General features: G+C 49.4%; 1 long non-coding RNA gene across 1 annotated transcript in view; it reads left to right on the plus strand.

Moving 5' to 3' along the window:
* Positions 1 to 16,981, plus strand: part of LOC143805697 (uncharacterized) — a 239,059-nt gene extending 222,078 nt beyond the window's left edge. The window contains exon 3 of the long non-coding RNA XR_013221306.1: positions 16,965 to 16,981. This is a non-coding gene — a long non-coding RNA (uncharacterized LOC143805697). The remainder of the gene's footprint in view (positions 1 to 16,964) is intronic.
* Positions 16,982 to 17,286: the final 305 nt, after the last annotated feature.

A 17,286-nucleotide genomic window follows, 5' to 3' on the forward strand; every position in this document is an offset into this window, starting at 1 on the left:
GACATCTCCCCTGAGCAGGCTCCACTGCAGCTGATGCAGAGTGAGAGACCGCAGCAGACAAGGTTCGAGATTCCCCCTGTGCAGTGGCGGGAACTAGACTCCTAACATTACCCCCCCTCCTAGAGCCCCCCTCCTTGGGCCTCGCTACACTCAAAGGCAGCAATGAGCAGTGGAGCCCGAATGTGCTCTACAGGTTCCCAGGTTCTGTCCTCAGGACCGTGGCCCTTCCAGTCCACCAGATAGTATTTTTTGCCACGTACTACCTTGCACCACAGGATAGCATTCACCTCCTACTCATCCGTGGAAGAACCCGATGTCCCGGCAGATGACTCAGAAAACCGGGACATATAGATGGGCTTTAAGAGGGAGACGTGGAAGGTGTCAGTGATACCAAGGTGCGTAGGAATAGCCAAATGGTAGACCACAGGGTTATCCTGTTCCAGAACCTTGAAAGGACCAATGTAGTGAGGCGCAAACTTAGTGGACTCAACTCGCAGCCTGATGTTACGGACGGAGAGCCACACTAAGTCGCCAGGAGTGAAGGTCAGAGCGGGGCACCGGTAAGCATTGGCAGAAACACTCATTCTCTCCTTGAAAGCCCAAATGGCCCAGTGGATAACACGGGCATGGGCACAAGGACACGCGGATGCTGGCCGTAATTAAGGAGAAAAGGAGTCTGCCCAGTGGATTCGGCTACGGCGTTGTTCAGAGCGAATTCTGCCCAAGGTAGCAAAGATGCCCAGTCATCCTGCTTAGCAGAGACAAAATGTCGCAAATATGTCACCAGAGTCTGTTTGGCCCTCTCTACCAACCCATTCGTCTTGGGATGATATGCAGAGGAGAGATTTAGTTCTATGCTGAGTAAACGACAGAGCTCTCTCCAAAACCTAGACATGAACTGGGGACCCCAGTCACTGACAATTTTATCAGGCATGCCATGTAAACAGAAAATATGTTTAATGAACAATGCCGCCAAGGCCCGTGCAGAAAGTAACTGTGGAAGCAGCACCAAGTGCACACCATCTTAGAGAAATGATCGGTGACAACCCAAATAACGGTGCAGTTACGAGACTTGGGTAAGCCCACCACGAAGTCCATGCCGACAACCTCCCAGGGCCTGTCTGCTACCAGCAGGGGGTAAAGTTGCCCAGCAGGCTGTTGCCATGGAGACCGATTCTTGGCGCAGGAGACACACTCCCGAATATAGTCCCCAACGTCACGGGCCATATGTGGCCACTAGTACGTCCTCGCCAAAAGCTCAGATGTCCTCTAGGCATACCTCCCAACCGTCCCGGATCCCGCGGGACTGTCCTGATTTTGACAGTCAGCCCCGGGATCCTGGGCGGGACACTAATGTCCCGCACTACGTGCCTAGGGCGGGGACAATGCAGGCGGCGGCACCTGAGTAGCTTAGGTTTGTGGCTGTTTTTTTTTTCTTATACATGCTGGGTCTCCTCCCGACCGACCCCCCCCGCCCCCTGTGTGTGCGGCGCTGCCACGCTGAGGGAGAGAGCCAGCAGCAATCAAGATGAGAGGTCAGCGACTCACTACCTCCTGTGTGTGCACAGAGCTCCGGCTTCTCCTGCTCTTAGCTGCTATCCCGGCAGAGAAGGAGAGACGGGGGAGGTGCAGGGACAGTGCAGAGCTGTGAGCAGCCGGAGAAACTGAAGAGCTGCACATGGACAGATCAGCCGCCCCTGCACCACAGAGGAGATTGTGTGTGTGTGTGAGATGTGTGTGTGTGTGTGTGTGTGTGTGTGAGATGTGTGTGTGTGTCTGATGCTGCATGTGTGTGTCATTGTGTGTGTGTGATGCTGCATTTGTGTGTGTGTCATGTGTGTATGAGGTATCTGGTGTGTGTGATGGCTGTGTGTGTGTGTGATGGCTGGGTGTGTGTGTGTGTGTGATGGCTGTGTGTGTGTGTGATGGCTGCGTGTGTGTGTGTGATGGCTGCGTGTGTGTGATGACTGCGTGTGTGTGTGTGTGTGTGTGATGACTGCGTGTGTGTGTGATGGCTGTGTGTGTGTGTGATGGCTGCGTGTGTGATGCATTTGTGTCAAAGCTGCATGTGTTTGTGAGCTGCATTTGTGATGCTGCGTGTGTATGTGTGATACTGTGTGTGTGATGCTGCATGTGTGTGAGCTGCGTGCGTGTGTGAGCTGTGTGTGTGCTGCGTGCCTGTATGTCATTATACAGTATGGAGAACTGTGGCCATTATACAGTATGGAGCATCATGTGCGGTCATTATACAGTATGCAGCATCATGTGCAGCCAGCATACAGTATGGAGCATCATGTGCGGTCATTATACAGTATGGAGCATCATGTGCGGTCATTATACAGTATGGAGCATCATGTGCAGTCATTATACAGTATGGAGCATCATGTGCAGTCATTATACAGTATGCAGCATCATGTGCGGTCATTATACAGTATGAAGCATCATGTGCAGCCAGCATACAGTATGGAGCATTATGTGCGGTCATTATACAGTATGGAGCATCATGTGCAGTCATTATACAGTATGGAGCATCATGTGCGGTCATTATACAGTATGAAGCATCATGTGCAGCCAGCATACAGTATGGAGCATTATGTGCGGTCATTATACAGTATGGAGCATCATGTGCGGTCATTATACAGTATGGAGCATCATGTGTGGCCATTATACAGTATGGAGCATCATGTGCAGCCAGCATACAGTATGGAGCATTATGTGCGGTCATTATACAGTATGGAGCATCATGTGCGGCCATTATACAGTATGGAGCATCATGTGTGGTCATTATACAGTATGGAGCATCATGTGCGGTCATTATACAGTATGGAGCATCATGTGCGGTCATTATACAGTATGGAGCATCATGTGCGGCCATTATACAGTATGGAGCATCATGTGTGTTCATTATACAGTATGGAGCATCATGTGTGGTCATTATACAGTATGGAGCATCATGTGCAGTCATTATACAGTATGCAGCATCATGTGCAGTCATTATACAGTATGGAGCATCATGTGCAGCCAGCATACAGTATGGAGCATTATGTGCGGTCATTATACAGTATGGAGCATCATGTGCGGTCATTATACAGTATGGAGCATCATGTGCGGCCATTATACAGTATGGAGCATCATGTGCGTTCATTATACAGTATGGAGCATCATGTGCGGCCATTATACAGTATGCATGCAGTCATTATACAGTATGGAGCATCATGTGCGGTCATTATACAGTATGGAGCATCATGTGCGGCCATTATACTGTATGCATGCGGTCATTATACAGTATGGAGCGTCATGTGTGGCCATTATACAGTATGCATGCGGTCATTATACAGTATGGAGCGTCATGTGCGGTCATTATACAGTATGGAGCATCATGTGCGGCCATTATACAGTATGCATGCGGTCATTATACAATATGGAGCATCATGTGTGGCCATTATACAGTATGCATGCGGTCATTATACAGTATGGAGCGTCATGTGCGGTCATTATACAGTATGGAGCATCATGTGCGGCCATTATACAGTATGCATGCGGTCATTATACAGTATGGAGCATCATGTGTGTTCATTATACAGTATGGAGCATCATGTGCGGTCATTATACAGTATGGAGCATCATGTGCAGTCATTATACAGTATGGAGCATCATGTGCGGCCATTATACAGTATGGAGCGTCATGTGCGGTCATTATACAGTATGGAGCATCATGTGCGGTCATTATACAGTATGGAGCATCATGTGCAGTCATTATACAGTATGGAGCATCATGTGCGGCCATTATACAGTATGGAGCATCATGTGCAGTCATTATACAGTATGGAGCATCATGTGCGGTCATTATACAGTATGGAGCATCATGTGCGTTCATTATACAGTATGGAGCATCATGTGCGGCCATTATACAGTATGCATGCGGTCATTATACAGTATGGAGCATCATGTGCGGCCATTATACAGTATGCATGCGGTCATTATACAGTATGGAGCGTCATGTGCGGTCATTATACAGTATGGAGCATCATGTGCGGTCATTATACAGTATGGAGCATCATGTGCAGTCATTATACAGTATGGAGCATCATGTGCGGCCATTATACAGTATGGAGCATCATGTGCGGTCATTATACAGTATGGAGCATCATGTGCAGTCATTATACAGTATGGAGCATCATGTGCGGCCATTATACAGTATGGAGCATCATGTGCAGTCATTATACAGTATGGAGCATCATGTGCGGTCATTATACAGTATGGAGCATCATGTGCGTTCATTATACAGTATGGAGCATCATGTGCGGCCATTATACAGTATGGAGCGTCATGTGCGGTCATTATACAGTATGGAGCATCATGTGCGGTCATTATACAGTATGGAGCATCATGTGCAGTCATTATACAGTATGGAGCATCATGTGCGGCCATTATACAGTATGGAGCATCATGTGCAGTCATTATACAGTATGGAGCATCATGTGCAGTCATTATACAGTATGGAGCATCATGTGCGGTCATTATACAGTATGGAGCATCATGTGCGTTCATTATACAGTATGGAGCATCATGTGCGGCCATTATACAGTATGCATGCGGTCATTATACAGTATGGAGCATCATGTGCGGCCATTATACAGTATGCATGCGGTCATTATACAGTATGGAGCGTCATGTGCGGTCATTATACAGTATGGAGCATCATGTGCGGCCATTATACAGTATGCATGCGGTCATTATACAGTATGGAGCGTCATGTGTGTTCATTATACAGTATGGAGCATCATGTGCCGTCATTATACAGTATGGAGCATCATGTGTGGTCATTATACAGTATGGAGCATCATGTGCGGCCATTATACAGTATGGAGCATCATGTGCGGCCATTATACAGTATGGAGCATCATGTGCGGCCATTATACAGTATGGAGCATCATGTGCGGCCATTATACAGTATGGAGCATCATGTGCGGCCATTATACAGTATAGAGCATCATGTGCAGTCATTATACAGTATGGAGCATCATGTGCGGTCATTATACAGTATGGAGCATCATGTGCGGTCATTATACAGTATGGAGCATCATGTGCGGCCATTATACAGTATGGAGCATCATGTGCAGTCATTATACAGTATGGATCATGTGCGGTCATTATACAGTATGGAGCATCATGTGCGTTCATTATACAGTATGGAGCATCATGTGCAGCCAGTATACAGTATGCATGCGGTCATTATACAGTATGGAGCGTCATGTGCGGTCATTATACAATATGGAGCATCATGTGTGGCCATTATACAGTATGGGGCATCATGTGTGGTCATTATACAGTATGGAGCACTGTGTGGCCATATTTTTTTGTTTATAACTATTGTATATGAAACAGTGTGATCGGCAGTGCTAAATGGGTGTGGTTGGGACGTGGATATGGGTGTGACTAATTATGAATGGGTGTGGTCAGAGGCGTGGCCTAAAATTTGCCGCGGCGCGCAAAGCGCGCCGCAAACTTTATCCCTCTTTTCCCATCTTCAAAAGTTGGGAGGTATGCCTCTAGGTCCCAAAATGTCCACCCACCCTGGACGAGTGAGCCCATGAGAGAACCTCCGGTCACAAATTAGATGGAACAAAAGTCTTGCCTGGGGCAAAGACTCTAGCGAAACCGGAGCCACAGTTCTCAGGCTCTCAGAAGGGACAATAAGCTGAGCCTCCTCACTCCTAGAAACTACAGAGTGAGAGAGAGCATCGGCATGAATGTTCTTCTCTCCGGAGAGAAAATGGAGAGTAAAATGGAACCAGGAGAAGAACAGGGACCATCTAGCCTGGCGAGAATTCGGCCGCTGGGCCATCTGTAAGTACACCAAGTTCTTGTGGTCTGTGAACACTTGGAAGGGAAAGTGAGCTCCCTCCAAGAGGTGTCTCAACTCTGAGAAAGCCAACTTCATGGCTAGCAACTCCTTGTCCCCGATGGAATAATTCCTCTCCGCTGGTGAAAAGGTCTTGGAGAAGAAGAAGCAAGGATACTTCTGACCTTGGGCATCCTTTTGGAAGAGGACTGCTCCAGCACCAACGGATCAGGCATCCACCTCCATAATAAATGGCTTATCTACATCGGGGCGATGCAGGATGGGAGCGCTAGCGAAGTGTGACTTAATCGAAAGAAAGGCCTTGGAGACCTGCTCCGACCACAACTTGGTATTTGCTCCCTTCTTGGTGAGGGCAACCAAGGGAGCTACCAAAGTTGAGAAGTGTGGAATGAACTGGCGATAGTAATTAATGAACCCCATAAAGCACTGCACCGCTTTAAGAGAATGAGGTTCCTGCCAGTCCATCACAGCCTGTAGCTTGGCAGGATCCATAGCCAATCCCTGGGCAGAGATGATATAGCCAAGGAAAGGCAAGGACTCCTGCTCAAACACACACTTCTCCAACTTGGTGTAGAGGGAGTTTGCCCGTAAGAGGTCGAAGACTTTGCTAACATCTCTCCGATGGGAGTCAATATCTGGAGAGTAGATGAGAATATCATCCAGATAGACTACCACCAAGGTGGTGAGCATCTCCCGGAAGATGTCGTTCACAAAGTCTTGGAAAATGGCTGGGGCATTACAGAGCCCGAAGGGCATCACCAGATATTCATAGTGCCTGTCCCTGGTGTTAAAAGCCGTCTTCCATTCGTCCCCCTCACGGATGCGAATCAGGTTGTAAGCACCTGCAGATCTATCTTAGTAAATACCCTTGCTCCCCATAGCCTATCAAAAAGCTCAGATATCATGGGTAGTGGGTATTTATTCTTAACAATGATGGCTTTAAGACCCCTGTAGTCTATGCATGGACGTAATTCTCTATTCTTCTTCTGCACAAAGAAGAACCCAGCCCCTACAGGTGACACTGACTTCCTAATGAATCCTCTTGCCAGATTCTCTTGAATGTACTGGGACATTGCCTCCGTCTCCGGGAGAGATATTGGATAGACTCGACCCCGGGGAGGCTCGGCACTAGGCAAGAGGTCAATAGGACAATCATAGGGGCGGTGAGGTGGAAGGGTCTCCGCAGCCCTTTTGGAGAACACTTCCGCATAGGACCAATAGTGCTTGGGGAGAGAGGAAAGATCTACGGGTACCTCTGTAGAAGCAACCTGAACGCACTCCCTCTGACATCTACCCTCACATAATTTACTCCATCCCAAAATTTTCCCTGTGGACCACTCTATATGAGGAGAATGATAGCAAAGCCATGTTATCCCCAACTGGACCTCATCAATCCCCTCAGGAATGACTAATAGGGAGATAATCTCCAGATGTGATGGAGACATTGAAAGAGTGAATGGAATGGTCTGATGTGTAATCTGTGAGGGTAGTGTCGACCCATTTACCACTCGAACGGTCACAGGTTTGGTGAGCATCACCAGGGATATTGCGTGATGCTGGGCGAAAGCAGATGACATGAAATTGCCTTCTGCCCCGGAGTCCAGGCAAAGCTCTACCATAAGAGTGGATGGCCCTCTTGAAGGACAATTTAGAGGAAAACGTCTCCATGTCTAGTGTACCTCCTCCAACTACCACTAGACGCCAACGTTCCTCTGACCGCTGAGAACACTTGGAGGCAAGATGTCCTGACTGCCGGCAAACATGACAGACCATAAGTGCATGAGCGGACCAGGACTTAGATCCTGCACGCAACGCCTCTACGGCCTCATGTGACTCGGACACCTGGACCGGAGATTCCTGAGGTTTGGCGAAAGTGGGAGCCAGCCGAAACCTTTGCCAACACTGGGCTCACTCCAACCTTCGCTTGTGAAAACAAAAGGTCGATGCGGGTTGACATAGCTATGAGCTCCTCCAGTGTGGCGGGAATCTCCCTAGTGGCCAAAGTGTCCTTCACATGGTCAGCCAGCCCTCTCCAAAATACCAGGATAAGGGCTGTTAGGGCAAGCGGAATGCACCAAATAATTAGAGAAAAGGAATAAGGTGCGTTCGCAGCCCGGGATCCACCGTGCAGAGATGGAACCTGCTGCTAAACAATGACGGACTATATGGCGGTACAATGAGAATACACACAGGTTAGCTTCACCCTGTGTGAAAGAAGCAAACCCTGTTGCGTCACAGGGCTTCAGTACTGCACGCAACGGAAATAATAAGGTAGCACGAGAGTGCATGCGGTGCCAGCACTGATGGACGCCACTAATCACCCAGACATGGGTTTGGAAAGCGTGGTGATAGCGCACGGCACCGCACTAGCGGTCACAGCAATAGACGCTGTTTGTTTACTATGTTGATAAAGTCGGGCGCTAGAATACAATCATCCTCCTTATGCGAGCATTCAAACACAAGGGAGGGGATGATTAAAGAGCGACTTTTACTCACAATACACACACATGTATACTAGCGCATGGCCGTGCGGCCATGCGAACCTTTTATAGCTGCAGCAAGTTCAGGACCTTCCTAGAGGACCAATGAGAACTGCTACAGCAACTGAGCAACTTCAGGACCTTCCTGGAGGACCAATAGGAGCTACTGCAGTACCTGAGCATGTGACCCCAGACCTCCACTGAGAGGTCTTCCTTTGGGCATGCTCAGAAGGGGAAAAGCAGGACTTAGTCCCAGAGATGTCTGCTCGCTGCTGATCAGTACAGGCTACAATGGCAGACCCTGGAAAGGCAGCAGTAACCCTTTGCACAGAACCAGACTGAGCAAGACCCTGGGACCGACGTCTCCGCTGAGCAGACTCCACTGCAGTTGATGCAGAATGAGAGACCACAGCAGACAAGGTTCGAGATTCCCCCTGTGCAGCGGCTGGAACTGAACTCCTAACACCACGCAAGTCAATGAGTGCCTGGGAAACATTGGACTGCACTCGGATGACATTTCCGTGCAGACCAATTTCTGTACTCTCACAGAATGGAGAAGATGGAGAACTCTGGTCTGAGTTTGATCAGAGTGTCATTTGCATTATCGGCCCTATTTTCTTCTATGAGAAAATTTATGGCCGTCTGCACCTGCCCCAAGCTTCAACTATAAAGGGAACTGTGTGTCTGTGTCATGCACAGTTATTACCTACTTAAGGTACAGTCAGACAGGCCAATTTCATGCATTAACTTTTGCTGATAAACTATATCCAATTGGTGCTCATTTTCTGATCTGTTTACAGAAGCTAATGGAAATTGATAGGAACAGAGCAATCAATGATATGATTGTTCCACCCCCATACAGCATCATATCGTTGGCAGCTAGTGTTGAGCGATACCGTCCGATACTTGAAAGTATCGGTATCGGAAAGTATCGGCCGATACCGGCAAAGTATCGGATCCAATCCGATACCGATACCCGATACCAATACAAGTCAATGGGACTCAAGTATCGGACGGTATTCCTGATGGTTCCCAGGGTCTGAAGGAGAGGAAACTCTCCTTCAGGCCCTGGGAACCATGTTAATGTGTAAAAGAAAGAATTAAAATAAAAAATATTGCTATACTCACCTCTCCGAGGGAACCGGCAGCGTTGTTTGCTTAAAATTCGCGCTTTTCTTTCCTTACGTGAAGTCCCGGCTTTGTGATTGGTTGCGTCGCAGTCACATGGGCGATGCAACCAATCACAGCAAGCCGTGACGTAATTTCAGGTCCTTAAGGATTTTAAAATTACGTCCCGGCTTTGTGATTGGTTGCGTCGCAGTCACATGGGCGACGCAACCAATCACAGCAAGCCGTGACGTAATTTCAGGCCCTTAAGGATTTTAAAATTACGTCCCGGCTTTGTGATTGGTTGCCGTGCCGTGATTTTAAAATGCGCGCTTGTCCAGCCTCCCGTGACGTCCCGGCTTGTGATTGGTTGCGTCGCGGTCAACCAATCACAAGCCGGGAGGCTGGACACGCGCGCATTTTAAAATGCGCACTTGTCCAGCCTCCCGTGACGTCCCGGCTTGTGATTGGTTGCATCGCGGTCAACCAATCACAAGCCGGGAGGCTGGACACGCGCGCATTTTAAAATGCGCGCGTGTCCAGCCTCCCGGCTTGTGATTGGTTGACCGCGACGCAACCAATCACAAGCCGGGACGTCACGGGAGGCTGGACAAGCGCGCATTTTAAAATGCGCGCGTGTCCAGCCTCCCGGCTTGTGATTGGTTGACCGCGACGCAACCAATCACAAGCCGGGACGTCACGGGAGGCTGGACAAGCGCGCATTTTAAAATGCGCGCGTGTCCAGCCTCCCGGCTTGTGATTGGTTGACCGCGACGCAACCAATCACAAGCCGGGACGTCACGGGAGGCTGGACAAGCGCGCATTTTAAAATGCGCGCGTGTCCAGCCTCCCGTGACGTCACGGCTTGTGATTGGTTGCGTCGCCCATGTGACTGCGACGCAACCAATCACAAAGCCGGGACGTAATTTTAAAATCCTTAAGGGCCTGAAATTACGTCACGGCTTGCTGTGATTGGTTGCGTCGCCCATGTGACTGCGACGCAACCAATCACAAAGCCGGGACGTAATTTTAAAATCCTTAAGGACCTGAAATTACGTCACGGCTTGCTGTGATTGGTTGCGTCGCCCATGTGACTGCGACGCAACCAATCACAAGCCGGGACTTCACGTAAAGGAAAGAAAAGCGCGAATTTTAAACAAAGAACGCTGCCGCTTCCCTCGGTAAGGTGCAGGCTGCGTCGGAGAGGTGAGTATAGCAATATTTTTTATTTTAATTCTCTCTTTTACACATTTTTACATTAATGTTGTTTCGATACCGATACCCGATACCACAAAAGTATCGGATCTCGGTATCGGAATTCCGATACCCGCAAGTATCGGCCGATACCCGATACTTGCGGTATCGGAATGCTCAACACTATTGGCAGCACATCCCCTGAATACACAGGGTGATGTGCTACCAATATGGAGCGCCCCCACACCGCCGCAGGGCCGAGGGGTACCCGGAGCCGGGCCTCTGGGATCTCAGTCCTGGGGTTGTCACGGTGGCTAGACCCGGTCCGTGGTCCTGTCTGTCAGTGGGGGACGTCCGGTGCAATAAGTGGTGTTGTAACGGTGCAGTTGTGGGGTGCAGGTCGCGGTAAATAACGAGGACACCAGGTTGCAGTCTCTTTACCTCTTTACTGGAGATCTGAGTCCTCAGTCCAGAATACGGTTCACCCGGCTGCGCAAGTCCGGCCGGTCCAATGGCACCTCCAGAGTTCACTTCACAGGTGGAAATCGGTGCCTTCCTTCTTAGCGCTATGTGTTGTAGTCCTCCCCTGCTGTGCTTACGGAAAGTACCCCACAACTGTTGTGTCTGTTTCTTAAGTTCCCTCACAACTCGATTAAATGATGTTCTTCTAATCGTCCGTCCCTCCCTGATGTTACGGTTAGAACGGCACCCGTTTGTCGGGTAGGCCTGGAGTTCTTCCGGGACCCTAGAGACGCCCCTCTCCCGCAATTGCCTCCCAAGACATCATAGGTGATATGTGTTAGACAGCCCGCCTTAAACTGACTGTCCTGCCGCTGTTTAGAGTATTGCTTGAAGCTGAATGTTATAATACTCCCTCGGCGTTCCGGCCACCGGTAGTGCGCCTCAGTAGGGTGTTGCTTCGGTCTTACAGCACGACCCCTACTGGAATTCTCCTATCGCTTGATCTCGTTTCTCACTCAGCACAATCTATCTCGCTTCTAGTCCTTTCTTGAATCCCGCCGCTTCCCGGAGCTGGCGCGGACCCGTTACGTTCTTTCCAATGCCAAGCCTCTGTCAGGATCCCACCCCTGACAGAGACCCTACTGTCTCTTCCTCCACAACACCCTCTGCCACTGAGTGTTGCTTCGTCCAATCCAGTCAGCTTTCTGATCTAACTTCCTGCCTGACCCCCAGTTTACCCACTATGGTGGGGAGTGGCCTAATGAATAGAACCCTTAGCTCCCTGTTGTGAAATTGGATTTTGGGCTCCCCCGGTGGCCACTGGTGGAATTGAACTGGTGTGCATCATCCTCTCTGTTCACCTGTTTCCATCAGGAGGTGGGAGTCGCTATTTAGCCTTGCTCCTCTGTCACTTCCATGCCGGTCAACATTGTAATCAGAAGCCTTTCTGTGCATGTTCCTGCTGCTAGACAACTCCCAGCTAAGTTGGACTTTAGTCCTTGTTTGTTTTTGCATTTTGTTCCAGTTCACAGCTGTAGTTTCGTTTCTGTGTCTGGAAAGCTCTTGTGATCTGAAATTGCCACTCTGATGTTATGAGTTAATACTAGAGTCTTAAAGTAATTTCAGGATGGCGTTTTGATAGGGTTTTCAGCTGACCATGAAAGTGCCCTTTCTGTCTTCCTGCTATCTAGTAAGCGGACCTCAATTTTGCTAAACCTATTTTCATACTACGTTTGTCATTTCATCTAAAATCACCGCCAATATTTGTGGGGGCCTCTGTCTGCCTTTCGGGGAAATTTCTCTAGAGGTGAGCCAGGACTATATTTTCCTCTGCCAGGATTAGTTAGTCCTCCGGCCGGCGCTGGGCGTCTAGGGATAAAACGCAGGCTACGCTACCCGGCTACTGTTAGTTGTGCGGCAGGTTTAGTTCATGGTCAGTTTAGTTTCCATCCTTCCAAGAGCTAGTTCTTATGTTTGCTGGGCTATGTTCTCTTGCCATTGAGAACCATAACAGCTCCCCCCGGAGGCCCGGCTGTGAAATGTATTGGTGTCTGTGATACCTGATCAGATGAACTCCTTCAGTGCCATCGGACGCACCATGGCTCCCCATAGTGGCGGAGTCACAGTACTGCAACGACCAGGACTCTGGGGCGCTGCACTCCCCCCTGGTTAAACACAGTACTCCGGGACTGGGAAGAAAACAACAATACAAGTTAGCAAAAAGACATACAATTTTTGTTGAGTGTAATAACAATAAGCATATTTAAACAGGCTTCCCTTTATGGGAGGTGAGGACACTTGAACGTTACAAACATGGTTAACATTATAAATTACAGGCTATAAATAACTCCTGTTACCCAACCGGGTATTCTACTAAGTGCAAACATTATTGAACAATAATTTAACTTTGCCTTTAAGGATATACACTCTTAGTCCATTAAAGACCTTCCTATAGTCACATTATAAGGTACTTCAACTTTTTTCATTCTCCTTCTTTAAATCTGCAGGACCGCCTGTCCTATCGGCACCAGACCTACTGCCTCTCCTTTCAGTTACAGGACCGCCCCGTTCAGCCAGGGCCTACTGCCTTTTCAACTACTATACACAGTATAGAACATAACTTTTCTTTCAGTTCAAGAACACTGAGCCGGCTCTACTTGGCTCCTATAAGGACTCACCCACTAACCCTTACAGGTTCACGTTCTGTCCTTAGTAACACATTACTAACTTTCGATGGGGAACGCAGGGTTTACCTTCTATCCCCCCCCCTCTTCTTATCAACATTATCAACTATCTTCTTTTCACAACATTAACCTTTCTCATTTCTTCCTTCTACTTTTTTTCTTTCAGAGAACATTATCAATATTTCTTCACATTTAACCAGTTAAACACATATAACTTTTCTCATGTAAACATTATCATCATTTTCTTCCATTGACATTATTGCTACCGATCTTAAAGCAATATCACCATTTACGTGCATCCAATGAACATCCCCTTTAAGAGAGGACCAAGTCTCTGTGAGGTAGCACATCTTCTCAAGCTACCAGTCCTTACTCATCAAAGGTTCCAGTGCGGTATCTTCGCAAAGAGTCTTTTGTCTAAGTAAAACCAGTAGGGAGCGCCTTTAATAAGGTGCAAACTATGTACAACGAAGTTCTGATCATGCACTGTTCATGATTTCTCAGTTTTTGAATAACATAGAAAAAATAGAAAAATAACCAAAAACAATAGGGATCCCGGGTAAACAAAGGGATCCCTTTAAGAGTTAGCCCTTTACGGGTATAGCAACAAAGTAGTGGAACAGTAACTATTTACAAATTCAGGGTATCGAGGTTTATTCTTCCAAGTCTGGGGGCGGTCTCCGTGAGTACTGCACTCCTCCCGCCACCACATAAAGGGCATCTGCACCCTGGATAGGGGTCTGGGTACTCACGGTTCTCCTCGGAGTGATGGTCCGCAGGCACTTGGCACACAGGGCGATCGGGGGAATGGCCGCAGGTCTCGGGGAATCATCAGGGGGTGGTAGTGTCACTTCTGGCTTGTATTTACGTACATGCAAGGCATACCATCCTTTATCCCCCCAGTGGCGGGTATACTTCACTCGGTCTCCTGGATAGAGGTCCCGGCCTGGGTGTCCTTCAATAAGATGCGCCTCTACATCCCGCCGGTTTACAAACACTTCCAAGGCGAGACCGGGCTCCTTAATGAAGCCCCAGCCTCCCTGCATCCGGAAGGTGTTGACCACGCCATATCGCTGCGGACCCCAATTCTCCTCAGTAGCCTGCCTGACTTGGGCTTTCTTCTGCAGGTCTTTCTCCCGCTCAGCCTGACGTCGGAGCTCCTTCTTGCGGGCCCACTCCTCTTCTTGCTGCCGCAGCCGTTGGCGGTATTCCCTCTGGCGGATGACCTCGACACTCTCCCCCTCCTCCTGGGCATCCCCTGGGAACCCCATCAGGTTGGTAGTGGCCGCGCGGGTCCATTTGAAGGTCACCCATTCTCCTTGGAGCTGCGTGGGTTGTTTAATGGGCTGTAGGGGGCGATCGGCCGTCTGCAGAGTTTCCCAGGGCCTCTCGCATTCAATGCGGCTACACACCCGTCCGGGTGGTCGTGGTGGGGGAGAGTCTATATCCACCAATAGGGGTTCCTCATTCGCCGCGTTCAGGTCGGCGCCGCTACCTTCTCCCGCCGCATCTCCGGTGTCGGTCCCCTCTGTAGTCGATAGTGAGAGCGTTGCCGGGTGCGGCTCCTCGCCAGGGATGGTTGCTCGCTGGCACAGACTCCGGAACTGCCGGCACAGCTCCTCCACTTCCACCCCGAGGATTTCCTGATTGGTGATGCAGCCTGGTAAGGACTCCGCCGGTTCCCATTGGTAGAACCTGGCACAGGCCTCTTCTCCCTCTCCGGGGTGGCTTCCGCGCTCCATGCTGCCAATCGGATTCTTCCTCGTGGTCTCCAGCAGTTCTTGCCCCTCCCCATCCAGAGGGCGGCCCTTCTCTCCTCCACCATCCCACACTAGGAGGCGGGCCCTTCTCCTTGATGGGCATATTCTCTGGACATAGTAATAACGGTGAGGGGCGGGTTCCATTTTCGCGCCACTCTTCCAAGCTACGCCCACGAGGACACGCCCCATGCTCCCTGCGCGCCACATAGTGTTATAATGGCGGCGATTTCGGCGGGGAATGTCGGGACACAGTCTTTGTAACATAATGCAGCCTAGGCCCACATGACCTGATTCCTCAGGCTTAAGTAGATCCTGTTCGTGACGCCAAGTTGGAGCGCCCCCACACCGCCGCAGGGCCGAGGGGTACCCGGAGCCGGGCCTCTGGGATCTCAGTCCTGGGGTTGTCACGGTGGCTAGACCCGGTCCGTGGCCCTGTCTGTCAGTGGGGGACGTCCGGTGCAATAAGTGGTGTTGTAACGGTGCAGTTGTGGGGTGCAGGTCGCGGTAAATAACGAGGACACCAGGTTGCAGTCTCTTTACCTCTTTACTGGAGATCTGAGTCCTCAGTCCAGAATACGGTTCACCCGGCTGCGCAAGTCCGGCCGGTCCAATGGCACCTCCAGAGTTCACTTCACAGGTGGAAATCGGTGCCTTCCTTCTTAGCGCTATGTGTTGTAGTCCTCCCCTGCTGTGCTTACGGAAAGTACCCCACAACTGTTGTGTCTATTTCTTAAGTTCCCTCACAACTCGATTAAATGATGTTCTTCTAATCGTCCGTCCCTCCCTGATGTTACGGTTAGAACAGCACCCGTTTGTCGGGTAGGCCTGGAGTTCTTCCGGGACCCTAGAGACGCCCCTCTGCCGCAATTGCCTCCCAAGACTTCATAGGTGATATGTGTTAGACAGCCCGCCTTAAACTGACTGTCCTGCCGCTGTTTAGAGTATTGCTTGAAGCTGAATGTTATAATACTCCCTCGGCGTTCCGGCCACCAGTAGTGCGCCTCAGTAGGGTGTTGCTTCGGTCTTACAGCACGACCCCTACTGGAATTCTCCTATCGCTTGATCTCGTTTCTCACTCAGCACAATCTATCTCGCTTCTAGTCCTTTCTTGAATCCCGCCGCTTCCCGGAGCTGGCGCGGACCCGTTATGTTCTTTCCAATGCCAAGCCTCTGTCAGGATCCCAGCCCTGACAGAGACCCTACTGTCTCTTCCTCCACAACACCCTCTGCCACTGAGTGTTGCTTCGTCCAATCCAGTCAGCTTTCTGATCTAACTTCCTGCCTGACCCCCAGTTTACCCACTATGGTGGGGAGTGGCCTAATGAATAGAACCCTTAGCTCCCCCCGGAGGCCCGGCTGTGAAATGTATTGGTGTCTGTGATACCTGATCAGATGAACTCCTTCAGTGCCATCGGACGCACCATGGCTCCCCATAGTGGCGGAGTCACAGTACTGCAACGACCAGGACTCTGGGGCGCTGCAAATAATAGTCATTTTTATGGAGACATAAAAGATCTCATCACCCACCAAACATCATGGTCTACCTACATGTCACAAACAATATGTCTGCCTGCTATTTCCTGTATGACAGGAAGGATTCCCTATCACTAGCAGGAACCATACATATACAGTATGTCATGTATAAAAACATAAACTAGAGAAAAATACAGCAACCAGATTTCACCTGTATCAGTCTTGGAAAATTAAAGTTTAATGACATGGCTTATGTAAAAAAAATGTGTGTGCTGTATGCGCACATTGGTCTGAAGTTCATTCACAAATGATGTCACATATTTTAATCTTTTATTTTACCCAGTTATATAGCACCATTAATTACACAGCACTTTACAGACACCATTGCTGTCCCCATCGGGGCTCACAATCTAAATTCACTTTCTTTATGTCTTTGCAGTATGGGAGGAAGCTGGAGAACCCGGCAAACAGAGGGAGAACATACAAACTCCTTGTAGATGTTGTCCTTGGAGGTATTTGATTGAAGGAATGCCGTGGATTCTGGACACTGCCGCTAAAAGGGGTTAATTCAGGCGGTAACTATAAAGAACTACCAATTTATGTCAACGTGTTTCAGAGTAGAGCCTACTCCTTCCTCAGGTTATGCTCCCCCTGCCGCTGTACACAAACCAAATTGATAGAGGATATACCAAGTGAAGGAAAGAGGAACATGGTGGATTCTTAACACTGCCACTAACAGAGGTTAATCCAGGCGGTAAGTA

Source organism: Ranitomeya variabilis, chromosome 2 (assembly GCF_051348905.1).
Source record: "Ranitomeya variabilis isolate aRanVar5 chromosome 2, aRanVar5.hap1, whole genome shotgun sequence".
Taxonomy (NCBI): domain Eukaryota; kingdom Metazoa; phylum Chordata; class Amphibia; order Anura; family Dendrobatidae; genus Ranitomeya; species Ranitomeya variabilis.